General features: G+C 42.0%; 1 protein-coding gene across 3 annotated transcripts in view; it reads right to left on the minus strand.

Annotated features, from left to right (window-relative positions):
• foxn3 (forkhead box N3) overlaps positions 1-8,384 on the minus strand; it is a 71,312-nt gene extending 62,928 nt beyond the window's left edge. Inside the window, exon 1 of one of the 3 annotated variants that reach the window (XM_079459457.1) lies at positions 8,176-8,384. The gene's annotated coding sequence lies outside the window, so the exon portion shown is untranslated. Of the gene's footprint in view, positions 1-7,597; positions 8,024-8,059; positions 8,131-8,175 lie in introns of those variants that run through there. The other 2 variants (XM_079459459.1, XM_079459461.1) reach the window with 2 other exon arrangements.
• Positions 8,385-13,784: the final 5,400 nt, after the last annotated feature.

The following is a 13,784-nucleotide window of genomic DNA, read 5'->3' on the forward strand; positions in this document are numbered from 1 at the left end:
AAAAAATTCTAATAATATTGAAATAATCTCGAATTGAATCTGCATGCAAGACAAAACGCTGCGCTAAAGCTCTGCTCTAAAGATCTATAAAGAAAATCAGTCTGGGGTCATTAGCTGGGTTTCAAAGTCACCCTCTCCTCTGACGGAGAGCGTTTGACAGGTGCTGCCGAAGCAAAGTTTGCCGCAGGAGAGAGAAATGATACCGTCCTGATTAGATCGTCCACCTCACAAGATGCTGATGCACCAAAACTCTGAAAGAAGAGGAGGAGAGGATAAAGAAATACAGGAAGTGCAAAACAAAAGAGCTGTCAACTGGGCCGCGGTTTGTCCCCACACTGAGGGACAGTGGGACGTTTATCTCCCCCTCGCGCCACTGGAATGGTCTGGTGTTTAACAACCTGGTGCGATGTGTCAGTCAGCGGACCCGTGTTCACACGGCTGTCAGAATCCGTGCCGACCTGACAGGCTGCGTTACCACCACATCAAAAAAATCTGACAATTGATAAAACGAGCAGTTCTTGTCCGCCGAAGCGATAATCGCACTACTTAAAATAAAGAAAGCGAGCTCTCCCAGAGCTCTCCAAGTCCTTTCCCAATCAAGACTCGATCTAGGGTTTCATTTAAATCAAACAAGCGTTACAATGCGCGGGGTAATTCGAGGGGTTCGGCTAATCAGCGCCGGACCCTTCTGCGAGTCATTAATGAGGGCTCAGGCCGGGCTCAGGGGTTCCCTTAAGTCACCAACACTGCTATAAGCCCTCTTTATCTGATGAGCTCCTTCATAAAAGCTCCCCCCTCCTTTCCAGGCTAAATGAACAGTTATTGAATGAAAACAGGTCAAGTGGACTGGGGGCACTCTGCTAAGTAAAGCTAAAGAGAAGTGTTATTGCGGCGAGGCGAGCGTAGAGCGTGAAAGCAGAGGCGGACAGGCGATTGCTTTAAGAAGTAGTGTCAGTGGTGAATGAGACGGTTTGCGCATTAAAAATGCTGAATGCAGGGCAGCTTTAAGGGAGCCACCAGCAAGAATTAACACTTTCTGAGTAAATAAAGATAGTTGACAAAACCCCTCAACGTTCGCTGTGATAAAACACCTGTTTCATGCTTTGGTGCGAGGAGTAAATCGATGCAGACTCGGCACCTGAATGTCAACAATGTTCGGAATGTGTTTTGACTTTAAGAGGTGTCAGTCATTCACATAAGAGAGATTCTGTCTCGTGATTGGGCGCAGGGTGTGTGTGTGTATCTGCGTGAAGGAAAGTGCATGATTCGACCCATAGTATGCTGAAAATGAAGCAGAGAGCAACCCCGCTGAACGAGAGTCCCGTAAAATACAGTTGTTTATATGCTCGACAGCGGGGCTGTGCCCTCCCTGACAGAACAAAAATGAAAGCAATATCAATGAAATATGACACTGATGATAGACCCGGAGAGGAGATGGAAATGACTTGATTCTCTCGAGTTTTCCGAATGAGATCCGGCCTGTGAGGATGTGTTCAAGCTGAACTCTGGGATGGTTTGCGCTTGTCAGGTTTCTCAAACAATCAGGGCATCAGCTCCGCTGGGAGTTCTCAGAAATGAGCAAAAACGTGGCTGGTTTATATGAAGCCATTCGCAGACGTGCATTGCTGTTAAAGGGGTCATATTGGATGTCTAAAACGAACATTATTGTGTGTATTTGGTGTGATACAGTGTGTTTACGTGGCTTACGGTTAAAAAACACATTCGTTTTCACATACTGTGCATTACTCTTGCTCTTCTGTTCCTCGCCTTTCTGAAAGGCCTCGATTTTGAACTAAGCTCATAGTCGTGAAAGCGATGTGTGCTCTGATAGGCCAGCTACCCAGTGCGTTGTGATTGGCGGAATACCTCAAGCATGTGGCAGAAATGTGACGCCCCTTACCATAATCCGAACATCAGCCTTCAAAGCATATTGAAAGCTGAAAATGTCACCGGTACTGTGCGAGTTCAAGCCCGAGTATGCTCCAGAAAATGCATTTGACCGAGCAGATTAATCAACTTTGCCAGCCACGACTTTGCCAGCAGAGCGTAACAGATCGGTAAGGTTTCATTTAAAAAAAAAAAAGGTTTAACAATTAGCTAACATAGCAAACTTTTTGAGCTGCCTTTGACGTTGTGTTTCGACGCAACGTGCCAAAGTCAATAAAACATATTATAACAAGGCATTTGTTGCATCCAGCGGGGACATAGTTACTGAATATAATGACCTCTATTGACTTTTTTCATGTAGCATCAAGCTGCAGGGGAGACAAGCCAGAGGATACAAGGCTAAATCCAGCCCCCGATGGATTCAGCCTCGTAAAAATAAAACAATTTCTGCATTTGTGATCGAAGGACCGACAAAAAGCTTACGTTTGAATAGTCAGTTGAAAATTCTTTAATAACGAAAATGTACTTACAGGCTGTGAGTGAGAAGCGGCAGACTTTCCTTACAAAGTTGGATTTGCCCCACTTTTCAGAAACAGCCTTTGTGCACAACCAGGTGTAAATGTGCTGCAAACACTCGGATTTTGGAATTGTGCTGTTTTTGAACAGTGTTGAGAATAAAACCTAACCCCAGATTTTCGAATTGTGTCCTCGTTTTGAAGACCCAACAAAGTAGTTTTAAACAGCATCTCCACTACATGGCGACAACAACACTACAGCGGGAATAACAACATCTTCTTTCTTTGCATATACATTTTGGGCGGTGTTCTGCAACGCTTCTCACGGACTGACGTAGAAATGTGGGGGCGTGTTTGAACAAGGTGTTTAAGCAAGGTTCAGATGAGCCTCCGCTTTTAAATAAAACATCTCCTTTGGTAAGTGATTTACATTTTTGCAATTTTACGTGTCTAATATATGCATGAACAACTTGTAAAACCTCAAAGATACAGGGAAACACAAAATCGTGTCATATGACTCCTTAATAACCTGCCTGTGAGGACGCCACACAACAAATGTAGAAGAATATCTAATATATCCGATTGAAACAGTCGCCAGTGTTTTGTTTTGCTACAGTCGCTGAATTGTTGTCTATGAAAGCTGACCTGGGGTATCTGCATGACGCGTCCCTGTGTCCTTGAGTGTCTGTCCCTCACTGTAAGCAGGAATAAACCACATCCACTGGCTCTACAGCCACACTTTTAAATGCCCTTGATGTCTGCAGAATAGAGGACAATTGGATCAGTTTGAACAATGCAAGCTCTCTTAACAACTGATCCACCAGTCTCAGAATCATGGCCCACCACACAAACATACACACACGCTCACACACAGAGATACATACACAAGCAAGCACAAATGCACAAGCACACACACATGCAAGTTCGCACAAGCGAGCAAGCAAACAAAATCACAAAGCAAAATCACTCCTTCAAATAAATCTACTGAAAAGAAATCAAATATTTAAAAGTACATTCTATAAAGGGTCTTGCCTAGAAACGTTGTAAGCAACAATGAACTGTTCTATCAATTAAACTCTTCATTCAAGTCAGAAATGTAATTTAATATAAATCAATTGAACATCCCTAGATTTAAAGTGAATCGGATTAAAATCACAAGATGAATAGGGATGCATTTCCGAATAGAGACCGGCATTTATCCGAGTTATTTATCTAATGGCATTCGTCTATTATTTTATGAATAGCTTTTCATTGTTTCAACTGTATAACTAATGCCTGATTTCACAAATTACAGATTGGAGCTTTAGTGAGATACAAGCCTTTTAAGTTGTTATGAGTGTTTTTTAATGTCTTGCTATCAGGTGTCACTTGTTCCTGCAGCACAAATGGCCCCAAAATTCAATACTATTTCAACAACAAAAAAAACACAATCAAGTGCTTTATCAGCAGCCTGAGCATTTTGCGGAAAAATCTTCCATCTCTTGCAGCATGAGGTCTTTTGACACAGGTGTTAACTTAAGTGTCAATACAGATCTGGAGCATGTTATTATTTGATCGGCAGCGGTCAGCTGGAGATATAATTCCAGTCCATTCAGTGCCGGCCGTGCACTCACACTGGACTAAAGTGGTCGGCCATTTGGGCGATAGTTACACTTCTTATTTTTCTCTGCTGGAGACTCGAGTGTTTACATCAAATTTACAGTTATTTTTTCCCTCACGTGCAAGCACACAAAAACTAAGCAAAGACGGCGTAGGAGGGTGGCCAAGGGTCAAATGAAGGGTATGAACAGAAGAGCGAGAACAAATAATTAACTATTAGATTCAATTTGATAACAGTTAATTGTGGATTAAAGTGCACGTCTTTGTAGCTCTTCCCCGTTCAGATAGATCTTCACAACTCACCAGCAAGCAGTAAATGTGCTTCCCAAAGGAACTGAAGCCAAAAGTCTATCATTCATTAGGTTGCCACCATCATCACATGCATTCCAGACACTTAATCACTAGGATAGAGATAAAATAAAAAGCTGAAGGTCACCAGGGAAAGAGCGCGATAGAAGAGAGATACGGTGGAGGGGTGAAGATGTATGGGCTCATTTTGATTGAAGACGTGACGCTTTCAGTCACACCCGACAGAACACCCGATGAGGAGATGCGTTTTGACTGGGGACCTTTATCACAGACTCGAACGCTTTCACAACCCTAGAGAATTCGGCCGTATCGGATTGAAAACATTTAATAGGAATTTTTGAATCGACCCATTTCTTTATTCACTTGAAAATAAGCAACAGCAGAGCGTTAAGCGAAACTTGCTGTGACACAAATTCTACCCATCATGCATATTTTCTATTCTTCCCGTGACATCAGTTTTTTTTTTGCCTGTCTGGTCGTCTGATGTTTTGACATTTTTCTCTGCCTCGTCGAGCGCTCGCTTCTGATTTGCCGTACTGTTTAATGTTCATGAGGGCCGGCGCGAACTCGGCCCGTTGACAAGCCACTGGCTGTTGTTACAAGATTTCAGACAGACAAAAGAGACGAGACGCACCGCCGAGAAGCCCCACACTCCACTGCTTCAAAATAAAAAGTGCCTTGACCTCCTTCGCAGGCCATCTTCACCTCTCAACTGTGACGGACAGAGAGGGCCCCGGTCTCGTCCCATGGCCAAGCGTGCTCAAATAATACAGGCTCTCTGGACGCACCGGGCCGACAGCCACCCACCACACTGAGAAACTTCTGAAGGTTAATCTCCCAAAATGCAAATGCTTTGCCAAATGTGAGATGGAGTTGAAGGGTCACTCGAGTCTCAAAGGAGGGCTCGACTGTAAACGGACACGCTTAAACCCTCTTCTAAGACTCAAAAAAGACGGCACTGACAGCCAAATCAGAAATATAATAGTCAAATTCTGGCCAGGAATTTATACCGTATTTCAATATGAAAGACACCCGAAGGGTGTCTGCTGTATGTTTTGCTCGAGGATATTAGATCTTTCAAGAGGCAAGATCTCAGCTTTGTTCACACGCCGTGATGACAACGGCGGCACGTAGCGACTGAGGGAAAATTGTCAAGGCAACATGTTTCGAATTTCACAAAGTTCCAGAGCATAGCGATTTCCCTCCCCTCTCCAAATCTCCCGCCGAAGACAAAACAAGCCATCCTCTTACTTTAAAGAAAACAAGTGGCTGACACATTTCCTGCCAACAGACCCTTTCCTCAGATAACACAACCCTTCCAACAACAGGAAGCCCTTTCACCGCCGGCTCTGCTTTCCCTCTACACATTACACGAAACAGCTCCTCTGTGCTCAGACCCGGCCCCCACAGCCTACCCGCCAACTGTTGAGGAAAACTTGACAGACACGTTCGCTTAAAACAGAGCAGATTGAAAAAAACTGAGAGAACTGGACAAAACAAATGTGGGCCGCCCGGCGCCTTGTGAGTTAGAGCCGAGGCAAAACGACTGATGGAAAGACCTTCAAATGCTCTTGGTCTTTACACCGGACCAACAATACTCCTGAAATCAATTAGCGTCCAGCTGGGGGTATCAGCATTACACACAGCCTGCCATTACATCACATCACACAAATGGCTCCTGCCAGCATCGGCAAAAAGGATGGGGGATGCACAAAACATTACTTGCCCTCCGGGCGTGGGTCAATGCTTTAGATTTGATAAAAGCCTTGTACGCTCACCTGCCAACAGTCTCTGGAAGTTAACACGAGTGAGTAACGTTTCAAACTTTTATTGACATGCAAAGTCTGTAAAAAGAAAAGCACAGCGCGTGTTAAGTGCAGAGTATGTCTGAAGAGCTGCGAGAGATGAAAACCTGAGGCTGGGGCTATAAGCTTTGAGCAGCTGCTAATAGGAAAACTGGCAGAAGAGAGAGCGAGCAAGCAAGAGAGAGCGAGAGAGCAAGAGAGAGAGAGAGCAGACGCTTTCTGCAGGCTGCTGTGATGACATGCAGGCTTTTTCCTTTTTTTAGCAAGGGGGCTTATCTTTGTCTCTATGGTAACTGTGTCTCTGGGTGGTTATTAGAAACCCTGAACTTCCTGTGCATCTGCAGGATCAGCCAATCACGCGCTGTGTTTTCATAGGCGGAGATAGCTCGTGCTATAGGCAGGGAGGAGCGACCGCATGAGGGGGCCATGGAAACAGAGGGTCGGGAGAAAACTGCTGTCGATGGGGGGAAGAGTAATGTAAACTTACAAAACTGTACGACACGCCAATCCACATAAAACAACAAATAACACTGTACAGCATGTATTTACAGAACCATGAATATGAAAACAAAGTTATGAATTTTAGATCTCATATTTCCAGCAAAACGATCTCCATGCCAAGATCTTCCAAAAAGACACGGCTATCAAGGCATTTCATTCGAATTTTAGATGAAAATGGAAACTCGTGTGGAAAACACACGCTCAGCATGTCAGATTCCAATAAAAAACTTGCTATGCCACTGTGGTAAAGCGACTTTCAGACAGACAACCGCAGAAATCTCAGAGCTCAGCAAAACAGTTTAGTTACCATAGTCTAGATTTGCGACCCAGTCTATGAAAAACCAGCTAAAGTCATTTTTAGCCACTTTACTGTGTTTTCCACATAAAATGATCCTACATGATATCAAAGAACATTCCGTGAAAATAAAATCTTGTAATCTTGGACCGAGTAAGACCACGTCAAAAGCTAAAATCATAGTAAAATGTTTAGTTCATTTAAGTCGAACTATGATGCTTGTTATGTTCAGATTTTAACCTGCTTTTCACAGACTGGTTTCAAATGAAATGACAAGAAATCCACACGCTGTGCCATTTCCCGACACATTAACACACTTTGATTTAAAAGCAGACGAACGAAGAGAATACATGACTACAGTTGCGAAGCAAAAAGCTGATATAGACAGAACAGAGCATGCATTCAGAGCAGGACTTTCAGCTGTTGCGTGCATTGAAAAGCCACTGGAACTGGAGAACTGCGACTTATCAGATTGCAAAAACAAAGGCTTAATATTCCCAGATTGCAGTCTCACGTAATTTCCAATGAAGGTAAAGATATTGGCCATGTTTAAATTGTTATATATAAAATATCCAAGGCAAACACACAGACACACAAGCAATGGCCAACTGCACAGCGTTCAATACAATACAACCCTTGTCTCTTCAGCTTAAGCATTAAAGATCATTTGGAGCAATGTGGCTCACTTCTGCACTCGTTCTCTCTTAAGCTCTCCCGCTGCCCGGCGCTTCAGCTCCGCGCCTTGCTTTCCACCCAGCGAGCGCATCGAAACTTCACTCCGTGGCTTCTTAATTTAACACTGCATTTGTTGACAAGTCTCGGAGCAAAGTTCCTCTCGCCGAACCCCGGGTGCTGAACTTGATAACATCAAATACAAACAATCCCTATAGCCCGACACGGGCGAGTCGTTCTTCAAGAACATAAAACAAGCAAACGAGAAAAAAGGCTGCGGAGACCCAAGAAGACGCACAGGTCACGCTTGGTGAGGTGGGCAGACCTTCACACTCGGGGACGTCTGAACCGGGACTGTTTACAACTGCGGTGGTTTCCATTCCTCGGTGACAGGAGGATGCCCTCTTTCCTGTCTCCGCTGTCACAATGTTTCACCCACTGAAAGTAGCACATGTCCCACGCGTAACCAGACTCACCAGCCCTTCGCTCCCAGCTGCTTCTGTACCAGCGGACGCTCCTGCGCGCCGGTTGACTCCTGACACAACAGAAAGCCCCTATAGATTACAGCGAGAATTAACAATCACACACAAACCTTATAATCCAGATTGTCTAGCGATTGGCTGCCTCGGCATGAGCTCCAGATTTTTAAATCCGACTGGTTAATCCCTCCATTTCTCTCGGTGTTTCAGCAGTGACCAAAGTAGGCTTGAGCACTCACTTTGCTTCTCTCTCTCTCTCTCTCTCTCTCTCTCTCTCTCTCTCCCTGCCTCTTTCTCTCTCTCTCTTGCACTCTGTTCTGAGACCGCTCACTGAGCTCTGGAACTAGGAGAGCCTGCCGAGGAGGAAAGCGCCTCACTGGGTCCTAGTGTCTCTGGTGTTGACTGAAAGCATGTCATTGTTCCGTGTGTAACCCTGGGCTACACTCCACGGACGGCTAATAACTCCCGCGCAGCACCAGATCCAGTGCGCTGCTATTTGACCCAAAACCATAGATGGACGGAGATGGAGTGCTGCTGTTTCTGTATTCATTCTCTGGAGAGAGAAAAAAAAAGCACCTTTGGTACGCAACATGCATGCAAATAGAGCCTATTCTTTAAATAAATATGTTTATCCCCTTTTATGATGCTTGTGTTTTTGTTACTCGGTCGATGTTTGTGGGTTTCGTGAATGTATGTAATAAACACAAATGATGTCAAGAAAACTCTACTCACACATGCAAAATAGACAGTGTAAAGCAATTTTTTGTTAATTCACATTTATGAAAAAAGCACATCTGTAATATGGGATAAAAATAGATTTATCTTGAGCATATTTCAAGTTTTCACGTGTCTTCACTGAGCAAAAGCTTGAGTCTGGCCACTCGGCCATAAAGCCCAGATTGGTGGAGAGTTGGAGTGATGTTTGTCCTTCTGTAAATTCTCCCATCTCCATATATGATCATGGATCCCACCAGAGTGATCATCAGGTTCTTGGTCACCGCTCTAACCAAGACCCTTCTCCATCGGTGGCTCAGTTTGGACAGGGGGTCAGCTCAAGTAAGAGATCTGGTGGTTCCAAACCTCTTTCATTAAGGATTAATACAGCAGATTTATTTCAGAAGTCTGCCCCAGATCTGTGTCTTGATGCAGTCCTGTCTCAGAGCTCTGCCTTCGGTTTTTTTGACCACATGTCTTGGTTCTCACTTTGATATGCATTTTCAGCTGTTGCACCTTTTATTAAGATGCATGTGCCATTCCAAATCATACTTATTCAATTGAATTTGTCACAGGTTAACTTCATTTGTAGTGTAGAAACATCAACATGCAAAGCTAATGCTTCTGAGCTCAATTTTTAAGTGTCCCAGAAAAGGGTTTGAATACTTATGCAATGTGCTAATTTCAGTTTTACATTTTTAATACATTTGCAAAGTTGTCACAAATGTTTTTTCGTTTTGCCATTGTTTTGCATGGAGTGTAGATTCATGTAATTGTTTTATTTATTTAAAGTAGTTTTAAATAAGGCAGCAACAATTCAAGATGTGATTGAAATAAAGGGGGATGAATACTTCGGCAAGGCACTGTATGCCAGTGAGTTAAAATAAAGAAAATATAATAAATTGAAAGGTGTGCAATAATTATATCATCTACTATACATAATTATAGACTAAATATATTTAAAGCAGTTTAACTGTTCGTGTAGCCCTGCTCAATTCGGTTTACGCTAATCTATTCACAAACATTATTTCATTTCTATTCAGTTACCGCAAAAATAACGTGACATGTTACACAATTAATCTTGCCTCCAGACCTATACGTAAATAACAATAACTTTCCAAGCAGAGCAATTGAAGCTTGAAATATCACCTTCGTGTTTTCACAAGCACGCGGTCAAATTTTTAATCGATTGACGGCCCTTATTCAAACCCCAAGAACAACACAAAAATCCACAATCCATCGCCATCACTCTAAAGTGTTTTACATTGAAAATCATGGCAGCAGTGCTAAAACCATTATGTGTACGGACACCACGGCCAAGGCTATAAATATAAGCAACACATGGAGCGGCAGACTGCAAAACAGGGGGAAATTTGGGCTGCTTCTATCTGTCAAGAGCTGCACAAATCAGGCCGCCGGCCATACGTTCAGCCTCGAGGCTGAGTCCACCTCCACAGCGGGGAGCTTTGCTACCACACTGCCACTTTCTCATTTCTTTCTCTAAAAAACAGACGCACGCTGAGTGGGAGAGAAATTTTGTACAATTCCCCCGGATGGTTATGAGGATCATAAAGTGCGTCTAAACTGAAACGCGGCTCTTTTCTAAATAACACTCAACTAAGGTAAACCGAGGCTGAGTTGTGAGCACATCCTTACAATAACAAACGCTATGTGAGAAAACAACAAGCCTTTACTGAGTATATGTCTATAAGAAATAAAGTGATTGGATTCATGTTATGTCAGTGATGCTAGACTTGTGAGCGTGAGAGCTCTCCAAAACACTGTCTTATCAGTTTAAGCAGTAAATCATGTTCAATAATTTTGCAGTAACAGAAACTGACTGGGCTGCCAAAAGCTCTAGCCTCTGAACGTCTGGCAAAGACACACGGCTCTTCCAGCAGCTGTAAAATGAAACTTTGATGTATTCCACATCACTAACATTCAAGTTTAGTTAAATGTATAAAACTAGCAGGAGACAAGTTGCAAAACTGGACCGCAACAAAGTATGAATAGATTTTTATGATACATTCAAAAAAATTGAAAATGTGTTACGGCATTGCAAGTGGGGTTGCATAGCTGTACAGTTTTAAACAAATGTTATGTCATTTTGTGGTTTCCACGGTGTTAAGGAATAGTTCTGAATAGTATTTTATCATTTACTCGCCTCTTGTCATTTTAGTCCTGTGACCTTCTATTTACTGCTAAATACAAAAGATGATATTTTGAAAAATGTTGTTCACCAAAAACTGCTGGTCCCCATCGATTTCTATTGTATGGACACAAAATCAAGTCAATGGGGACCAACTGGTTTCTTTTACTAACAACATATCTTCAGAAAAAGGGAAACTCATACAGGTTTGGAATGACAAAAGGGTGAGTGAATGATGAAAGAATATCCATTTTTGGGTGAACCATTCCTTTAAGGGTGTTGATGTAATTTACTAAAGGCTGCAAAGTAGCAAAATACAAACGATGGTCTCCCGGTCCTCACACTGACTGGGGTCCCACCTCAAATGCAAGAGATTTCTCACCTATTTTATTGTCCACCAGACAAAAACAGGTAAGACTCAAACAGTGCAGGACAATATTATAATGAAAAAACTACATACTTTATTCTACTTCATCACCTTAAAAAACAGCTTAATCAAAGGTCAATAACATGGCAGAGAAAAATGTGCCCAAACCTTTCTACCTCACTGTCCTCATCAAAATGATTAAACTACGGCAGTCAAAAACAACACACTTACTGTTTCTCTCAGGTGATTCACTCCACCTTCCACTGTCACATCATGTTAGCAGCTGAAAGAAATTCATGCCGAAATGAACGTCTTCATCGTATAATATTTTGCCTGAGGCACTTAAGTGAATTAATGTAGCATGATTTCTGTGCAAAAGTGTCTGCTTGGTGCAATCAAAGGATTATTAATAAGCTTTTTACAAATGATATTTCAGGCGATTATATGGCGCTCCTAAAAATAAAATATGAACAAGTTTCTGCATCCAGAAGAGTTTTTGGCTATTTTTTTATAAAGCCAAGCTTGATAAATAAATGATCAGAATAAATCACAAGACACCTGTTCAGTTCATATATACTAAACTGAATGAATTAGAAATTATATTGTGGACCATTATAGACTTTCATAATGATATTTTAATCACAATTCAGCATTTTGCCCCCACACATTCTCATTAATGTAAGGCAAAAAATCTCATTCTCATTACTGTAATGTGACAAAAATGATTTAAAAAAATCATTTCAAATTGTAAAGTACTTATACATCCTGGTAGCATATGTTGTAGTACTTTCATCTATGTTCATTTAAAAATCACTTACAGAAATGAGAATCTAATTACATTTTGATTGAGAAAAAAAGAAATGAATTTTTTTTTAATACGTAACCATTAGGCCATATCACAGCCATGTAAATAAAGTCACAAGAAAATATTTCTTAATTGTTCTTAATTGACTTACAGGTCCAATGTATAAAATCTAGTGGTGCCATCTAGTTGTGGGGTTGCGAATTGCAAGCAACGGCTCACTCTGCCCGTCCCTTTCGAAGCACTACGGTGGCTGACACAGGACGAAGATGTCATTAAGTCTTCGTTACATTGCCGAAGGAGAAAACCTATTTATATAACGCGTTGTGTAGAGCAGTTTTTCCATTTAGGGCTACTGCAGAAACAACGTGGCAATATAATGTAGGCGGACCTGTATCCGGTGTATGTAGATATAAATAGCTTGTTTTAAGGAAATAAAAACACAACACTTCATTATTTAAGGTCTTTATACACTTCTGAAGACGTTATTTATATTAAATTGCATTTATATTATATTATATTACTCCTAAAAATTTCACACTGGACCTCAAACTATTTGTTGTTATATTACACCTGTTGATGCCAATTCAAATGACACCAGAAGTAAGGTGCATGCATCTATGTCTGCAAGAAAAACTGTTCTGCAACACTCTGCATTATAAATGCTGCATGATAAGCACCTACCTGACCTAAACACAACTGTGGCAAGAAGCACAACAAGTCTCTTAAAAAGACGGTACGAACATGATCCTGGGGAGTCACAAAATTCAATGCAAATCTAAACCAGTCAACCGATTCCCGTTAACATTTCTCACTAAACGTTATTTACACAGCAGACATCTTTAACTACAGTGATGCTTTCCCATTTTTTTTTGCGGCAGAAAATAACTCAGGAAAGCATGTATAAGAGTTAGCCCCCCATAATTGAAATAAGTGCTGAAATCCTTTAGCTTAGAATTCTCCCAGTGCGATTTAGGGATGGGTAACTAGTCTCACACTATGAGCTAAAATGTACTTTCACCGGGACGCAGCATCAACCCACACGTATAATGTGACACAAGGGACAATAACTATTATTATAATCTATTGAAGTCTGGGAAGCTAATAGACACCCAAAACAGAATGAGGCGGTGCTGCATCGCTGCTGGGGAGAAGCGGGCTGATTGTTTTTCACTCTCTGCGAGAGTGTGAGCAAAGAGCAGAGGGAAGGAGTGATGGATCTAGCACAGCCACGCGCCTGCCGACCGAAAAATCAATCACAGTAATGGCTGGCGCTTCCGCAACGTTTCTCCCGCAGAATGAAACGCGGCTTTAATGTGATATGCAAACAATAAAAACGGAGTGCAATTCTTTTTCAATAAAAGAAGGCACTTTTCACACAACAAACGCAGCATGAACAGGAAACTAATGTCGCCGTTCTTTCCTCCCTACGTCTGTCTCTCTCTCTTATACTCAGGGAAAGAACTTGTATATGAAAACATCTTTGATGAATGTAATGCTATGAAGAGAGCACAAGAGAGGTCACGTAAAACCATTCACGATGTCAGGATTGAATGCTCCTATACAAAATAACATGCTTTAACAGTCCGGCTTTTTTACGACGACCATGCTAAGAACGATCAGTTCAAATCTCTATGATACATGATAGGTCTTCTAAATGTCCAGGGACTTTTACCACTGATGCGACTAT

Source organism: Barbatula barbatula (assembly GCF_947034865.1).
Source record: "Barbatula barbatula genome assembly, chromosome: 6".
Lineage (NCBI taxonomy): Eukaryota > Metazoa > Chordata > Actinopteri > Cypriniformes > Nemacheilidae > Barbatula > Barbatula barbatula.